This window comes from Schistocerca cancellata, chromosome 5 (genome assembly GCF_023864275.1).
Source record: "Schistocerca cancellata isolate TAMUIC-IGC-003103 chromosome 5, iqSchCanc2.1, whole genome shotgun sequence".
Taxonomy (NCBI): Eukaryota; Metazoa; Arthropoda; class Insecta; order Orthoptera; family Acrididae; genus Schistocerca; species Schistocerca cancellata.
In genome coordinates this window covers 624,436,744-624,454,886 of record NC_064630.1, presented here as the reverse complement: position 1 = coordinate 624,454,886, position 18,143 = coordinate 624,436,744, and the positions used below count along the sequence as shown (strand labels likewise).

Here is an 18,143-nt window from a genome sequence, read left to right as displayed (position 1 = left end):
CACAAAGTCTGTGACAACCATTCTCTGCACAGGAACTGTATAACAACAGATGTGAAGCATCGATCTCTGCATACAATAGCAAGGAGAAACCCTCAACACAATGCCACGTCTGTGGAAGCAGTTCCATACAGCTACAGGATTGCAACAGTCTACACAAGCAATACGAAATAGGCTCTGTGAGCAGGGATTATATGCCAGAAGACCTATTGAGGCTCCTCCTTTAAATGAAGTTCAGAGAAGGGCTTGTATCACACGAGCATGGAACCTTCTTTGTGAGCTAGGCAACAGTGGGACATAACATTCTTTTCTGATGAGATCCGTATTTGTCTCCACCCTGATAATACCAATATCCATGTTTGGGAGCAACAGGGGCAATGTTTACACTCTATCTGTATCCTATACTGACGCCCTTATCAATGCGGTTCATTCATGTTTTGGTATGGAATCATGTATGGCCACAGGGCACCACTTGTGCCAATAAATGGGAGGATGACTGGTGTGAAGTATCGGAACAACATTCTTGCACATATTGTGGCTCCATTTAGTGAGCATACTTTAGCAGAATTCACACTGATGAGCAACAGTGCACTCCCCCCGTGCCACAATCTTGTAAACACCTTCCTAGTGGAGCATGTAACCAGTCATATGGAATGGTCTCCACATTCTCCAGATCTCAGCTCCTTTCAGAGTGCATAGGAGCTGAAACAAGCTGTTTGCAATCATCATGCCCCACCAGAGACATTACAGGGCACCAGAGAACCAGGGTGGAGGGATGGGACAATGTCCTACAGGCTTACAGTGAGTTTTGCTGTCTGAGCAGCAAAATAATTGATGAAATAATATAAAATGATATAGAACACAGACTGACAATAGCAAGAAAAGCATTTCTGAAACACAGGAATTTGATACCAATGAATATAAATTTCAATATTAGGGTGTCTTTTCTGAAGGGTTTTGTCTGGATTGGTTGGTTGGTTTGTGGAAGGGGAAACAAACAGCGAGGTCATCACTCCCATTGGTTTAGGGAAGTATGCAGAAGGAAGCTGGCCGTGTACTTTCAAACGAACTGTCCCAGCATTTACCTGAAGCGATTCAGAAGGTAACAGTGGGGCCACAACAAATAAAGGAATCATTCATTTTTGCCGAAGGTAAGGAAATAATGTACCATACTCTAATTTATGAAACAATTTAACAATAAGAGGGAATTTACAATGATCACAATACACAGCACTAACACCAACTCCTAGTACAGTAAACCAATGTAGTAATCATTTTCAGTGTCATCTGAACCCATTGTGAAAGTTACTGACCATCTGTATGCTACTCTGTTTCATTCATTTCACGGTGATTCCACATCACTGCTTTCACTCATAACTTCTTTCGGTTGTAACACCTGGACATCCAAGTTATCATCAGCTCACTTCATTTTTCAGTCTTTCTGCATTTCTTCACAAATATAAAGTCACTGTTGTAGCCAATTCTTGAAACTGTAAGAGAAGAATGGAACCATGGCCACAGTATTGCAAACAGCAAAAGAACAATGGAATTTCTGTTACATGAAATTGGACAGTCAGACTATCCTGATTTAAGTATTTTTTGGTTCCCTCACACTGAGATCATTTGAAGTGAATAGCAGGATTAGTTTTTTTTCCTATTAAGCAAGGGCATATCAGTGTTACATCTCTTGACACAATAAACAAGAATTCTAACTTCCCTTTGATGTTTTCAAATTAGGAGAATATGGCAGCTCTTGACTAGTGATAGCAAAGCTGACATAATGATACATAAAAAAAATTATTTATTTGTAGCAGCTCCTGGAACAATCAAATCACAGCTACATGACCAAGTGATAATTTACTACATCAGTATTCATGGGATATTGGTTAAAACAATAAAAAACCATAACATGTGACTTGTAGGTATATACGTAAGTGTATAACAGTCAAACGAAAAGGACTAAACTAGTGCAAGGCGCAGTTACACTGAATGAGAACTGAGAGATCCGTAGAAGTCTTTCATATTAAACTTTAAAATCTGTGATTTAACACTCACATACTAAGTTTTCAGGTAGCCAGCAGAATAACACATAAGATTCCGAACAATGGTTAAGGACGCATTACCCAAATACAAATCACTTCCCTGTTTAGAGGTCAATCAGAGTATGTAGTTGTTGTCCCCCCCCCCCCCCCCCCCCCCCTCCAATTCTAGCTAACTTACTTACACTTTAATACAAATAAATAATAACAATGTGACTAACCAGAATAAAATAGTGTATTCTGTGAGGGAATTCAGCCACAGATAACCATTTATTTGCATTTACAGCTGTGAGCTCTATCTCCACACAATTTCATATTTTTGCTTTTTCTGGAATATACAGAGTCCCCTACACAGACCGCCATGAATTCCTCTGCTGTGCCAACCTTTTCACCTCAGAGTAACACTTGCAACCTACCTCCTCAATTATTTGCTGAATGTATTCAAGTCTCTGTCTTCCTCTAAAGTCTTTACCCTCCATGGCTCCCTTGAGTACTATAGAAATTATTCCACATGTCTTTAACACATGACCAATCATCCTGCCCCTTCTTCTTGTCAGCATTTTCTGTATATTCCTTTCCTCGTTGATTCTGGGGAGAATCTCCTCATTCCTTACCTCATCAGTCCAACTAATTGTCAACATTCATCTGTAGCACTACATCTCACATGCTTTGATTCTCTTCTGTTCCAGTTTTCCCACAGTCCATGTTTCACTACCATAAAATGCTGTGCTCCAAATCTACATTCTCAGAATTTTCTTCCTCAAATTATGGCCTATATTTAATACTAGTACAATTCTCTTGGCCAGGAATTCCCTTTTTGCCAATGCTAGCCTGCTTTTGGTTTCCTCCGTGCTCCTACCCCTCATAGAGGCCTTCAACATACTCCTCCACCTACCCACTCTTCCCTCTGCATTTAACAGTGGTATTCCTACTGTGCTCTTAATGTTATTGCCCCTGCTTTTAATTCCACTGTAGGTTGCTTTGACTTTTCTTTGTCAATTTTTTCACAGTTTTCATGAAGCCTTTTCACCTTAGCTTCTCTGCACTTTCTATTTATTTCATTCCTGAGTGACTTGTATATCTGTATTCCTGAACTGCTGTGAACATTTCAGTGCTGCCTTCTTTAGCCGACCTATTGAAGTACTTCTTCTGTTACCCATGGCTTCCTTGTACCTGTGGTTTTCTTCCAAGCTTCTGCGATTGCTCTGTCATGCTGTGAAATAAGGAATGTCCTACAGCCACTATCCCTCCCACAGAGGTTTTCCACTATCCACTGAAGCTACACAATATCCTCATCCATCCCTACACAACCACCACTCCCAGCTCCCTTGCCTCATGGCTCATACCCCTGTAATAAACCTAGATGCAAGATCTATCCTCACACTATCTCAACTCCAGGCCAGTCACAAGCACCACCTATCCCATCAGGTACAGGGCTACCTATGATCTACAAGCTAAGTTGCAACCACTGAGCTGTGTTCTATATGGCTCGTGATAACCAACAAGCAGTCTGTTCACATGAATGGCCAGCAACAAACTGTAGCCAAACAACGGCTGGATCGTCCAGCTGCTAAGCACACTGCCTAACACAAAGTTCTTCATTTCAATGACTGATACACAGCCTGTGCCATCTGGATCCTTCATACCAATGCCAGCTTTTCTGAACTGCGCAGTTGGCAACTCTCCCTACAATATATTCTACTTTCCCATAACACTCCTGGCCTCAACCTTCACTAGCCATTGTCCTACACCCACATATCTCCTTCCACCAATACACCCGCAGTCTTTTTACTTTTCTGCTTTTCCACTCCCCCTCGCCCCACCCGTCTAACTTCCTGACTGCATGTAGCTGCCCTACCCTCTCTCCAGCTCATCCCTGTGTGCTCCCACAAGCAGTACTTTACCATCCACCTCTTGTACCCTGCTATTCCTCCCCCTCCCTGCCCTAGCCTCTCGGCAGCCAGAGACAGTGGTCATGTGTGTCTGAGTTGCATTAGCAATTCAGATGGAAACCTTCTTGGTTAAAGATCTACAACTTCGAGAATCTTTTCGTTGTGCCTATCTGCGACTCAACATCTCCTCTATATCGTGAGTGGCAATCTATTCTTTTCATAATATTGTCATTATTCCATTCTGAATTTTCCATTGTTTGATTTTGCCTAACTGGAATCCTCCTGTATCTCACAGCATTTTACAAGTATACCTCCTCCTTTTGTGATCTTGAACAGAGTTTTTGCATTTCTAGCTGAAATTTAATGCAGAGCTCAATTAGTCTTTTTCTTCTCTCATTCGTACCACCATGGCCATTTTCTCCCATAACCCTTTCTTCTACTCCCTCTCCTACAACCATGTTCCAGTCCCCCATGATTATTAGATTTTCATCTCCATTTATGTACTGAATTATCCATTCAGTATACTCATATACTTTATCTCTTCATCTTGTGCTTGTGCTTTTTGGATTTGTACATGAATTACTGTTGTTGGTGTTGGTTTGCTGTCAATAGTGATGAGAACACACTATCACTCAACTGTTCACAGTAACCCACTCTCTGCCCTACTTCCTATTCATAATGACATCTACTCTCATTATACCATTTCCTGCTGCTCCTGATATTACCCTATATTCGTCTGACCACAAATCCTTGTCTTCTTTCCATTTCACTTTACTGGCCCCCAATATATCTAAATTGAGCTGTAGCAAACACCTTTTCAGCTTTTCTACCTCCCCTACCATGTTCACACTTCTGACATTCCACACCCCGACTCAGTGTGTTACCCTTTCGTTGGTTATTCAATCTTTTTCTCATGGTCAGCTCCCCCTCCCGGAGATATAAATGGGGGACCGGTAAGGAATCTTTTTCCAATACGGATCGTCATGACACTTTTTCAATTACAGGCCACATTTCCCGTGGATACACATTATATGTCTTTAATGCAGTGATTTCCATAATATTCTGCATTCTGTCATTGATCATTGCTGATTGTTCCATCTTTTAGGGGCAATTTCCCATACCAAGGCAAGAGTGTGCCCCGAGATTCCATCCACTCCTGCCGCGCTCTCTTTGACAAAGTTGTTGGCAGAACAAGAGTGACTTCTTATGCCATAAGTCTTCGGCTGCCATTGCTGATGATTTTTATTCAAAATTTAAGTAGTAATGAGGTCTGAACCTGGGACCCAGGACACATTTTTATCCACTCCTGCCGCGCTCTCTTTGACAAAGTTGTTGGCAGAACAAGAGTGACTTCTTATGCCATAAGTCTTCGGCTGCCATTGCTGATGATTTTTATTCAAAATTTAAGTAGTAATGAGGTCTGAACCTGGGACCCAGGACACATTTTTATTACTACTCAAAGGTGCTACCCCTAAAGTATGGCGAACATACTTTTTGTTTATTCTTATTATTAACATGCCACTTGGATTTATCTGCTTGAAATATTTCATTGGAATGGCTACAGTACTGAGTGGTGAGCTGTAGAGCACAATACCTGTTGAGATGTCCATGGTGCAACCAGCAGGAATGGCATGTTGGCAACACGCACAACATAGAGGGTAGCCACAAAAATCAATTAAAAGTAACTAAGGCCAGAGATGGTTTGTGGTTTTCAAGGCTAAGTGAAACTGCCAATCTGTGATTAATGTGTTCATGTTCATGAGTGCAGAAACACCAGATGAACAGTAGAGTACCAGTTTAAAGAAAGGAGGAGCATGTAATGGATATTGACAAGTAGCAAGTGCACTCATAACCATTTGTCATGAAATCTCAAATCGCCTTTCATCGCAAAAATGAGATCTCCTCATCCCTGCCTACCTCTCGGCTAAGATCCTGTGAATGCTCTTGCCTTAAATTACACTATGTGATCAAAAGTATGTGGACACCTGGCTCAAAATGACTTACGAGTTCATGGCACCCTCCATCAATAATGTTGGGATTCAATACGGTGTTAGCCTACCCTTAGCCTTGATGACAGCTTCCAATCTTGCAGGCATGCGTTTAATCATGCGCTGGAAGGTTTCCTGGGGAATGGCAGTCCATTCTTCATGGAGTGCTGCACTAAGGAGAAGTATAAATGTCAGTTGTTGAGTCCTGGCACCAAGCCAGGGTTCCAAAACATCCCAAAGGTGTTGTATAGGATTCATGTCAGGACTCTGTGCAGGCCAGTCCGTTAAAGTCATGTAAGCACCCCGCCACAGGCCGTGCATTATGAACAGGTGCTTGATCGTGTTGACAGATGCAATTGCCATCCCCGAATTGCTCTTCAACACTGGGAAGCAAGAGTGTGCTTAAAACATCAATGTAGGCCTGTGCCGTGATAGTGCCATGCAAAACAACATGGGGTGCATCCCCCTCCATGAAAAACACAACCACACCATAACACCACCGCCTCCAAATTTTACTGTTGGCACTAAACACGCTGGCAGATAATATTCACCGGGCATTCGCCATACCCACACCCTGCCATCGGATCGTGATTCGTCCCTCCACACAATGTTTTTCCACTGTTCAATTGTCCAATTTTTAAGCTCCTTACACCAAGCGAGGCGTTTTTTGGCATTTACCGACGTGATGAGTGGCTTATGAGCAGCCTCTCGACCATGAAATCCGAGTTTTCTCAGCTTCTGCCTAACTGTCATGGTATTTACAGTGGATCCTGATGCAGTTTGGAAGTCCTGTGTGATGGTCTGGATAGATGTCTGCCTATTACACATTACGATCCTCTTCAACTGTCAGCGGTCTCTTTCAGTCATCAGACGAGGTTGGTCTGTACGTTTTTATGCTGTATGTGTCCCTTCACATTTTCACTTCACTATCACATCAGAAGCAGTGGAGCTAGGGATATTTAGAAGTATGGAAATCTCGTGTCCAGACATATGACACACGTGACAACAAATCATCTGACCGTGTTCGAAGTCCGTGAGTTCCGCGGAGTCCCCATTCTGCTCTCTCACAATGTCTAATGGCTACTGAGGTTGCTGATAGGGAGTACCTGGCAGTAGGTGGTAGCACAATGCGCCTAGTATGAAAAACGTATGTTTTTGGGGGTGTCCGGATACTTTTGATCACATAATGTATGTCTCAAAGTACATGTTTTTGGCAGTTAAATTTAATTCGCATGTTGCAAGAATGATCAAAATGCACCTGAAATAAAGAAAAGAAACTTGCATACAAAGAACTTGTTAGGAACTGAAAGTAACAAGAAACATTTCAGGCCCTTATTTCTCCTAATCGTTTATGAAACTCACGTTAGGTGATGAGACTTACATTACTGTATCCTGGTGCACTCTAACAAGGCATTTACAAATTTAGTATGCTTGTAACATAATAGACAGAATTGCCAAAGATGCAAACAAATAAGTATCTTTAAAAATATCAAAAGATGAAAATCATATCTTGATTAATGGCATATCAAATGATAATAGAAAGATACAGAGAGTGAAGTTTCAGCCACTCTACTGATTCTCCTTCATTGTAAGCAGTGGAACATGAAAATCACATGGAGTGTGACACAATTTCCTTAGGCTCACGTACTTAAGCTTCCGGAAGCCCACAGAGCTATAGTCTGTAGAAGCCATGCCCCATAACCCCTGCTACATGAAGCTAACTGGCATTTTAAGGAGCAACCTTAAGTCTAGCAATTAACTGTTGGAAAAACATCATACAACATCAACACTTCTAAAAAGTTTGACTATCATCATTCATATCTATGTGGAAAATTTTCTAAATGCTTGGTGATAATTTAAATTCTGTAACATATTAGTGAAAAATCATTTTAATACTGCTCTTGGTATGGGCTTCCCTCCGAGCCTTTACCGACAAGTCACACATGAGGAATGCTGTGTCCCAATCAAATAGGAAATACTCTGTCATACTATACACTCTGTCACATGTCACTCTACTGAGATGTGAAGGATAGCTACTTCTACTCTTCAATGAGTAAATTTTGCCTCCTCCGTATTTGGAAGTTCATCAACATAATTTCTTTATATCATTTTATTTTATTTGAGGTGGTCTATTGGTTTGGAATAAGAAGCAATAATTGTGATTTGGAATTTGTTCATGGAAGATAATGAAACTGGAAAATTACATGCATTCACTTTAAAAAAAATTAACTTTCATTGCATATGATAGCCTAAAGGTTGATACATGGAAAAATTGTATGTATTTGAGTAATATTGTAGTGTCATGAATAATAGTTTCTGACACTAAGATATCTTTGACCTGAGAAGTGACAGGTAAATATCACCTCTAATTAAGACATCATTATAACTGAAGTAAGATTTTATTAATACTGTGCCACATATCATGTAATTGACCCAATTACATTTTTCTTTCTCAATAGTGCACATGAACAACATGACAACAATATCTTCATAACTGTATGGACAAGGCAATCATGTTTAATATTTGTAAGACAGCCCGTTCCACAAGGTCAGAGGATATCTCCACATGCAGTATTCATCAGACCAGCAGATCCTAACCTTTTTGAACTCATGAACCACTTCTACAATGATCTGATTTGGCTGAACTGATGACTTTTAAATATGCATACAGTTCACATGCATAAAATCTAATTACAAGTAATCTTAAATTAACTTAATCCTTAACGGTTAAAACCAAAAGTTACTCAAGTTATGACTGAAAAGTTACACAATGTGTAGGCCCAGTTGCAATAATAAACACAAGTTTTCATTATAACTACTCATCCCTTCCTTGGAATTTAGTGAAAAGGTTGTGCATCCTTTCAGTGGCACAGAGCTTAGAAGTAAGGAGCCACAGAAGTTAAATAAAGTTTCAAATCACTTTCAGCACAAAGTCTTCTTCTGTATTTATTTTTTTAAATAGGGTTATGAAGAAAATGACTTTTCATACAAGTATGTGGATGAAAAGGTAATAGAGCCGTTATGGCTTTATTCACTAACATTGGGAACTCCTTTAAACTTAACCAATTTATAACTTTTCTATAACTGAAAATCAGTGGAAATTTCAAGAAGCTGCTCTTTTTAAATTATGCTTAATGTGGATTCTAAGATTGTTGGCTCTCAGAAGAGATTCCGAATCCAATTGTTATTATTGGAAATAGCAAGGAAATATTCTCTGAAAGTTTTTCCAAGAACCTTCAAATGTTTTTTCACCATGTACTTGACATTTTCGTCCAAAGTAAGATGATTTCCCACCAGGAAGTCATGAAGTGTATCAAAGCACTCAGTTTGATTCCTATTAAAACACATTTCTCAAAGATTAAGATTTTTAATGAACAATTTGACGTAATCTTGCACAATATAAATGTTTATATTTGACCCCTAGAGAGTTAAGTTTAAACTTTTAATTTTTGAGAAAACGTCTGCCAAATAATCTATAGTCTGAAACCAGATTTCATCTTCCATCTTTGGCGAGTTCATCTTTCAGCTCATGCAGTCTGAAAATAGTTCTACCTCAAGATAGTCACTCAATTTCAGTATGAGACAATAAACACTCTCACAAATGCTCCCCATTTCCTCACAAAGCACTGTGAAGATGTAGTAATTTATTGGGCAAGCCTTAAAATTAGTTACTTGCACTGTGTTGCCCACTACAGATTTAAATCCATAAGGCTTGTGTTTAGAAACAAGAGCCTGCACATGAATGCAGCAAAGTGCCCAAAAAGTGTTTGACACTACTGATTTCACTTTGGCAACAAACCCAGCATAACACCCTGTTGTAGGTTTTGCACCATTCTCTCTTTTAAGGGTCTGCACAATAATAGTCTCTTTCTACAGACTCACCATTAATATAATGGACGAAAAGTAACAAAAGGGCTAAATGGCAACATCAGTTGATTCGCAAAAGAGAGGACTAGCACGAACTGTTTCCAAAATTTCACTTTAAAACATAATTTGACATGTCTTTAATTCAGCATTTGATTGTATTGTCGGACAATGATACCGTATTGACATTTTTTGTGGGAGATTCTCCAAGCACGCATTGTACATCATTCATTCATGGCCGACTGTATTGATGGACAATGATACCATACTGATTTTTTTGTGAAAGATTCTCCAAGAATGCATTGTACTACAGCATTTATACATGGCTGTGCTAAATCTTCAGCTATTAAATAAGGTTTTGCAGTTTTATCAGTTCTGTAGCTAATGCAATAAGATGCATCAAGGGCATTCTTATTTTCACTGTTTGCAGCAGATACAAAAGTAGTTAAATCATTTTTCCACTTGTTATCTTTTAGTCTTTATGTGACTGGGTGTTTAGTTTCTAAATGAAATTTAAGTAGGGAAGGCTTCAGACCGCTGTTAGCAAAAATGTCACCTATTTATGAAAATACAAACCTAACGCAATTATCATCATACTTTCTTTTCTTTACACACAGTTCACATTTGTCAGATTAACACACATCACTAGGAGCTGAATAACCTGTTGACACAACACTATCTTGTGGTTTTGTTAAACTGTATTTCCCTTTCAAACTTCCACTTTTCAACGACTTATTCATTTTAATATGAATGAGAATGATTCTGATACACTATAGACAACTTTCTCCATTCAACACAAGGAAAGATCATGTAGAGGCCTGAGAGCCACATAACCATTCTCCAGTGCTGTCGTGTACTGTTGTTAGTATTGTTAGAACACAAAGAAGCTGGCAGACCGAATTTCCATTGTAGTGAAATCAAATGAATTCCTAACATTGTTACAAAATTTTAAATCATAAATTCATGAGAAATACTAATTTATTGTGGAAATATCATGATAAATTCCAGTTTATGAAAATGCCACAGAAACTGAGGGAACAGTAACAGGCCTAACTTCAAAACCCACCATTATGGAAAAGAGTTTAGGTAAACCCCTTGAAATATTTTGCAAACTCCCTGGGGATTCATGAACCACAGGTTGGGAAACAATGCATTATACAATAAATTACAGGCTACTGGTAATTTTGTGATCTGTCAAATACATTTGACTGTGTACATCACAACACCATTTTAAATAAATTAAATAAATCAGAATATTACGATGTAAAAAGAAATACCGCATAAGGGTACAAATCCTATATCTCTGCAAGGAAACAAAGTGTGTGAGGGAAGAGACATGTATGAAGCCAACAGGCATCATCCTGCCGGGAAGTAATTACATGTGGTGTCCCAAAAGGTTCCGTCTCAGGGCTATTTTCTTGTGCATATCAATTACCTTCTATTTGTAACATTACCTGGTGGCAACTTTGTTTTGTTAGCAAATTACTCAAACATTATAATAATTAGCAAATAAAGTATAGCCTTAGAAAGATTGGTTAATGAAATTTTCATGGATATTAATAAATTTTCCCTAGACAATTCTTAACCACAAAACTTTGAAAAAAACACACTACATGCAGTTTAGAACTTGAAAAAGTATTCCCACCTACATCTGCCTTTAATATGATGACAAGACAGCTTCACAATGAGTTAAACCATAACAAAAATGCTGACTTTGTGTGGTGTGTAAAGAGATATAAGAATACATTTAAAAAAGTCATACAGGCAGCAAAAAATTTGGCTAACAACACGTATATTAGTAAACATGAAAATAAATCAAAGGCAATTTTGGGTGTTGTCAAATCTGAATTGGGAGTAAAGAAAAAGTGCCAAGAAAGTGTTCGAATTAAAATTAAAAATGATATAATTATAGATCCTTTTCAAACGTCATACTGTTTCGACGATTTTTTCATAAATGTGACAAAATCAGAAGTAGATATCACAGCTCATCAGAGCAAGGTAGACGTCAACTTCATAAATATAACACAAAATGCAAGCCTTAAATCATTCAAAAGTCTTATGCCAAAAGATGTAGAAGATGCTATAGCATCTTAAAAAATCAGCTGGGTGGGATGAAATTCCAACCACTGTAGTCAAGGCTGTTTATAACATCAATTCTCAACCATTGGCTAAAATTATTAATCAGTCATTTGAGGAAGGATATTTCCCGGATGTATTAAAATATGCTGGAATAAGACCATTGTTCAAGAAAGGCTCACCAGATGACATGGGAAATTACTGCTTTCTTTCCCTGCTGCCCGTTTTTGCTAAGGTGTTAGAAAGGACTGTTGCAAAACCTCTTGAAAACTTTCTTGCAGAAAATGATATTATAATTAAAAATCAATTTGGATTTCAAAAGGGCAAAAACACAATAAATCCTATCAGGGAATTCACTGGAAAGATAAGCTCTGCTTTAGACAAAGGTAAAAAGGTCACTGGTATTTTTTGTGATTTGACCAAAGCTTTTGACATAGTCAAGCATATGGAATCGTGGACAGGGCATTACAGTGGTTCAAATCTTATTTATCTGAAAGAAAACAATTATTCTAAATTCAAATGAAAAAAAAATCATTCTTGGACTGGAAAAAGATTTGTACAGGGGTCCTGCAGGGCTCAATTTTGGAATCGTGGACAGGGCATTACAGTGGTTCAAATCTTATTTATCTGAAAGGAAACAATTATTCTAAATTCAAATGGAAAAAAAAAATCATTCTTGGACTGGAAAAAGATTTGTACAGGGGTCCTGCAGGGCTAAATTTTAGGGCCTTATCTTTTTCTACTGCACATAAATGATTTACCTTTAAGCACTGATGTTCACTCTGGTTTATTCGCAGATGACACCTCGGTTTTAATTGAAAATGGCAATTTAGAACAAATTCATGATACTGTGGCAAATATGATGGGAAACCTAGAATTATGATTTCAGCAAAATTGGATTAATACTCAGTGTCACAAAAACACAATTTATGCAGTTCAGTGCTAAAATATCATCAGCATCTTCAATAAAAACAGTTTACAGCGATCAGGAAATGACTGAACCAAGTTATGTAAAATTTCTAGGTCCAAATCTAGACAAAAATTTAAACTGGAAGATACAAGAAAACTTCTTAGCAAACAAAATGCAATGAATGTCTTATCTGGTTCCACCCTTATGGACACCAGGAAGATAGTCTACCACAGCTACTTTGAACCTATAATTCGATACGGAATAATTTTCTACGAACAGCCCAAGATTACCTACACTTTAAAAGAGAATCATAAGAAACGTGTTTAGTCCAAAAATGAACATCATGTCACCCATTATTTAAAAAATTAAAAATACTAACCACTCCTTCTCTGTACATCTACAGAATTTTTATTTTCATACATAAAAATCAAAACTCACTTCACAATTTTCATTTCAATGCTAATAACAGTACTTGTCACAGAGTCAGTTTTAAACTTCCCTCTCATAATTTAAAATTTTACACTCAAACACCACTGTACACGGGATTAAAAATTTTCAATAAATTAAATAACACAAATCTGTTAAACATGGAGTTTGACCCACTAAAAAGATTGGTATTTAATACACTAGTGGAAAAATGTTACTATCCAATTGAAGGATTCATGCAGGACAGTTTGGCAATTTGAAAAGGAAAGGAACAACAAAGGTTATGTATTCTATAATAAATTGTTAATATATTGTATAATTTGTATTGCAAGCTGCAAAATGACCATAAGTGTTATATATGTTGTTGTTAAATTGTTCATGTGAGGCACACTGTTCCAAAATCCACCTTATACATTTTTACAAATTTTTCAGGAAATGAAAAAAAAACCTTTCTTGCTCACCTTCAATAAAATAATTGTATTTATTCATGTTTATTATATTGAGGTAGTTACATATATTGATATATCTGAAAGCTGCATACAATTCGTGACATGTAATGAAGATATTTACAAATTAAGATAGGATAAGACATGTTTTGGAACTCAACATTGGATAAGGAGGGTTTTGAAACTGTCATCATGGATAAGGATGGGTTTTGCAAACATAGCTAAAATTTAATAATATCATTTTCGTCATTAATTGGAATTATTATTGACATTCTTTTATTATTTACGTTATTTGAAATCACAAAATATTTCAGACATAGTATATAAAAATATGAAATGCCAATAATTAAACTCAATATCAATCACAATGTAACAAAATTTTCCAAAAATGACAAGTCAATGCTGAACAATACACATTACTTTTCTACATATTTTTAAAAGTGTAATAATGTGTATCCACAAAATAATCTAAGTTCTGATTTAACAGCAAATCATTAATATTCTGAAGTCAGTGTCATATTCATTTTTCTCTTCATCTAGCTGTTCAGCGAAATGTTCATTCTCTGCATGTTCCTTTTTCATCAGGCTGGAATACAAGATGAGGTCCTCATTACTTTGTCAAATCATTTCGAGAGCATTTTATCGATATCCTTTAATTTTTTGGGTTTTAGTTGCACACCTTTTGGTAGAACACTTACAGTAATATTGTCAATTTTCTGATGTTTCCTCAAGAGAGGACGGAAAACACCAATGTCACATCTATAACAGGGCTCACCTCTAACCAAAACTACAGACTTGCCTTTCTTGAAAATAATTCTTTTACACTGTTGAAGTCAGAAATACCATCCACTTGGAGGTTTATTTATTTGAGATACACCATGTTTCCAGTTTTGTATGGGGAAATCACTTCCGAGCCTTAGAACAGCACCTCCTTCCTCAGACAGTTCAATATATTCTGCAGGATCCACAATAAAATTTATTTTCCGCACCTTCTTCTCTATTCCTCCAAATACACAGTCTGGAGGCAGGAAAGAATGTCCAACAACAGGAAATGTTGGAGGTACTTCCTGAATGTTACTGGGAAATTCAAGCTGCAACCAATAATACAGCATTCCAACCATTGCAGAGTTCTTATTTCGGCCAGGGCATCCATCTGCATACAGTTCAACAGTTGTAACCTCCCATAGATTAGGATGGTTCATGTGGTAAAGTGGAAACAATTTCATTGCATTCTTTGGGGCATTCATGTTCGAGCCAGTTAGAAATCTTAACCATTTCTTTGTTCTGAGCAGCAGATGTTGACCCACCTCTGCAGATCGTCAGGTTATATGAATATAACAGCCTGGAGTAATATGCCGCTTGAGCTGTTAGCTTGGACGAGACCATATTCTTCTGACGGTTGAAAGAAAATCTGATCACCGCTGACTCTTCTTTCTGTAACAGGGCTTTAGAAGCAGCTGCTTTGAGCTTATGCACACAAAATTGTGCAATTGCACATAACTGTTCTTTTGGTGGTAGATGGGCTGACTTCATTTGCAGGGTGAGAAATTGACATTCAGAACATACATCAGTAACTGGTTGTCTTGAAACTAATATTATAATCAGTCAGAAGAAAAACAGTCAGAAATATATTCTTCAACTGACCTCAAAAACACCCATTTAGTCCCTCTCCCACCACCATGAAAACAACATCAACACACCGAACACTATAAACAACATGATGCTCCCCACTCTCAAGCTTCACATTACCAAACCGATATGCACTAATTTCTACAACACACACACAGCCCCTCCCCCATGATGCTCTATACTTAACAAAATTCACTGTACACTTCATGCCAAAACAAATACCAATCCAACACACACCTACCACTCACACTAGTCTCATGCGTACACGACCAAAGTGGACAATAACAGCACCAACAGTAAGTCACAAACACAACATCACGCAAGGCCAACCTGGATTCCTCGAGCCAGGAACCTCTTGTAACATATCTCCAAATGTTATCTGGGTGACACCTCCACATATAGAGGTTCCTGGTCCGAGAGAGTGGGACTCTAGGCTACTTCATAAACTCCCCAACACATTCAGCGAGCAAAACAAGTAAGTGTAGAAATTTTATATGTCCCCCTATGGCAGTAGCATCTAAAGACCAAGTACTAATTATTACTGTGGGATCCATACCAACAAACAAATGACAAACACACAAAATTCAATTTAACAAATGAATTAATTGAAAATGATGAACTAATTGCTCAAAAACCGAAAAGCAATCGATAGCCCATAACTTCTGAAATTGAAATTTACTAACTAGAAAGTCAACAACTATCTCCAAAAAAGCACTGTACAACAATGAAAAATTCTAATACAACACACTCGAAAACACTTCCAACAAAATCAGAATACCAATAACACAACACACTTCATCAAAACAATCCAATACCACTGCACCGTTACTATTAAACAAATTAGAAAAACAAACATCCAAAACCAGAGAGTGCCACTGTTTACTACAACACAACCTCTACAGTCCATTTGGTGGTAGTGGTAGCGGGGTGGTGGTGGTGGTGGTGATGGTTGGTAGTACTGGTGGTAGCAGTAGTCATAATAGTGGCGGTGGTGGTGGTAGTAATAGTAATAGTAGTAGTAGTAGTAGTAGTAGTAGTAGTAGTAGTATTCATCCATAGACATATCTTGATATTCCAATTTAAGAATAACAAAAGCAAAAATAAAGTAATTCATATCTATAGACATTTAGATTAGATTAGATTAGATTTACTTTCATTCCAATTGATCCGTAGTGAGGAGGTCCTCCAGGATGTGGAACATGTCAAAAAAACAACAATACATGACAAATATTTACAACTAAAACAAATAAGCTAATGTACCATTCCACAGGTCCCAAGTGGAATGATCGTCATTTTTTAATGAACACTAAGAGTCATTTTACAAATACTAATGCACTGAATTTAAAATAAAAAAAGTTTTTTATTTATTTATAAGGTAATAAACATGTAATACAATTACTGTAATACTTATTTACAATGAACACATTACTGCACTGAAATGGTGCAGAAGTTAGATTATACTTACACACACACACACACACACACACACACACACACACACACACATTTTCAGTGAACACATTACTGCACTGAAATTGTGCAGAAGTTATGTTGTACTTATATACAAATCAGTTGGTTTTACTAAGAAATTCATCAATGGAGTAGAAGGAGTTGGCCACCAATAAATCCTTTAGGCTTCTCTTAAACTGAATTTCATTGGTTGTTAAGCTTTTTATGGCTGCTGGCAAGTTATTGAAAATGTGTGCTCCTGAATAATACACACCTTTTTGTACAAGACTAAGTGACTTTAAATCCTTGTGAAGATTATTCTTATTTCTAGTATTGATTCCATGAATGGAGCTGTTGGTTTGAAAAAGTGATATATTTTTAATGACACATTTCATTAAGGAATAAATATATTGGGAAGCTGTAGTTAGTATCCCTAGTTCCTTAAACAGGCTTCTGCAGGATGTTCTTGAGTTCACACCACATATAATTCTTACTGCACGTTTTTGTGCCCGGAAAACTTTAGCTTGGCTTGATGAATTACCCCAAAAAATAATCCCATATGACATTATGGAATGAAAGTAAGCATAGTATGCCAGCTTTTTCATTTTTATATCCCCTATGTCTGACAAAATTCGCATTGCAAACACAGATTTGTTAAGACGCTTCAGCAGTTCTGTGGTGTGCTCCTCCCAGTTGAATTTATTATCAAGCTGTAATCCCAAGAATTTAACACTGTCCACTTCTTCTATCTTCTTGTCATCGTATATTAGGCATATACTCTTGGGACACCCCTTACAAGTTCTGAACTGCATGTAGTGTGTTTTTTCAAAGTTTAGTGACAAAGAATTGGCTAGGAACCAGTGATTAATGTCCACAAATATTTTATTGGCTGATCTTTCTAAGACTACACTTGATTTGCTATTTATTGCAATGTTTGTATCATCGGCAAACAAAACAAACTTGGCATCTGGTAATGTTACTGATGAAAGGTCATTGATATACACAAGGAAAAGTAAGGGCCCCAAAATGGAACCTTGTGGGACCCCACATGTAATTAGTTCCCAGTTGGATGATGCCTGATAGCTTGATACATGTCTCTTTCCTAATAACACCCTTTGTTTCCTGCCAGAGATATAAGATTTGAACCATTTTGCAGCATTTCCTGTTACACTATAATATTCTAGTTTACTTAAAAGGATATTGTGATTTACACAGTCAAATGCCTTTGACAGATCACAAAATATACCAGTTGCCTGCAATTTTTTGTCTAATGAATTAAGCACATTTTCACTGTAAGTGAAGATAGCCTTCTCAATATCAGAACCTTTTAGAAATCCAAACTGTGACTTTGACAGTATGTTATTTGAGATAAGATGGTTATAAAGACGACTGTACATTACTTTTTCGAAAATTTTTGAGAATGCTGG

At 37.5% G+C, this 18,143-nt stretch overlaps 1 protein-coding gene across 4 annotated transcripts in view; it reads right to left on the bottom strand.

Moving 5' to 3' along the window:
- Nucleotides 1–18,143, bottom strand: part of LOC126187444 (MKRN2 opposite strand protein) — a 115,080-nt gene that overhangs the window by 83,174 nt on the left and 13,763 nt on the right. For 3 of the 4 annotated variants that reach the window (XM_049928528.1, XM_049928524.1, XM_049928525.1), the window contains exon 2: nt 1,311–1,487. The exons of the other annotated variant lie outside the window; for it this stretch is intronic. The gene's annotated coding sequence lies outside the window, so the exon portion shown is untranslated. The remainder of the gene's footprint in view (nt 1–1,310; nt 1,488–18,143) is intronic. 4 annotated transcript variants of the gene reach the window in all.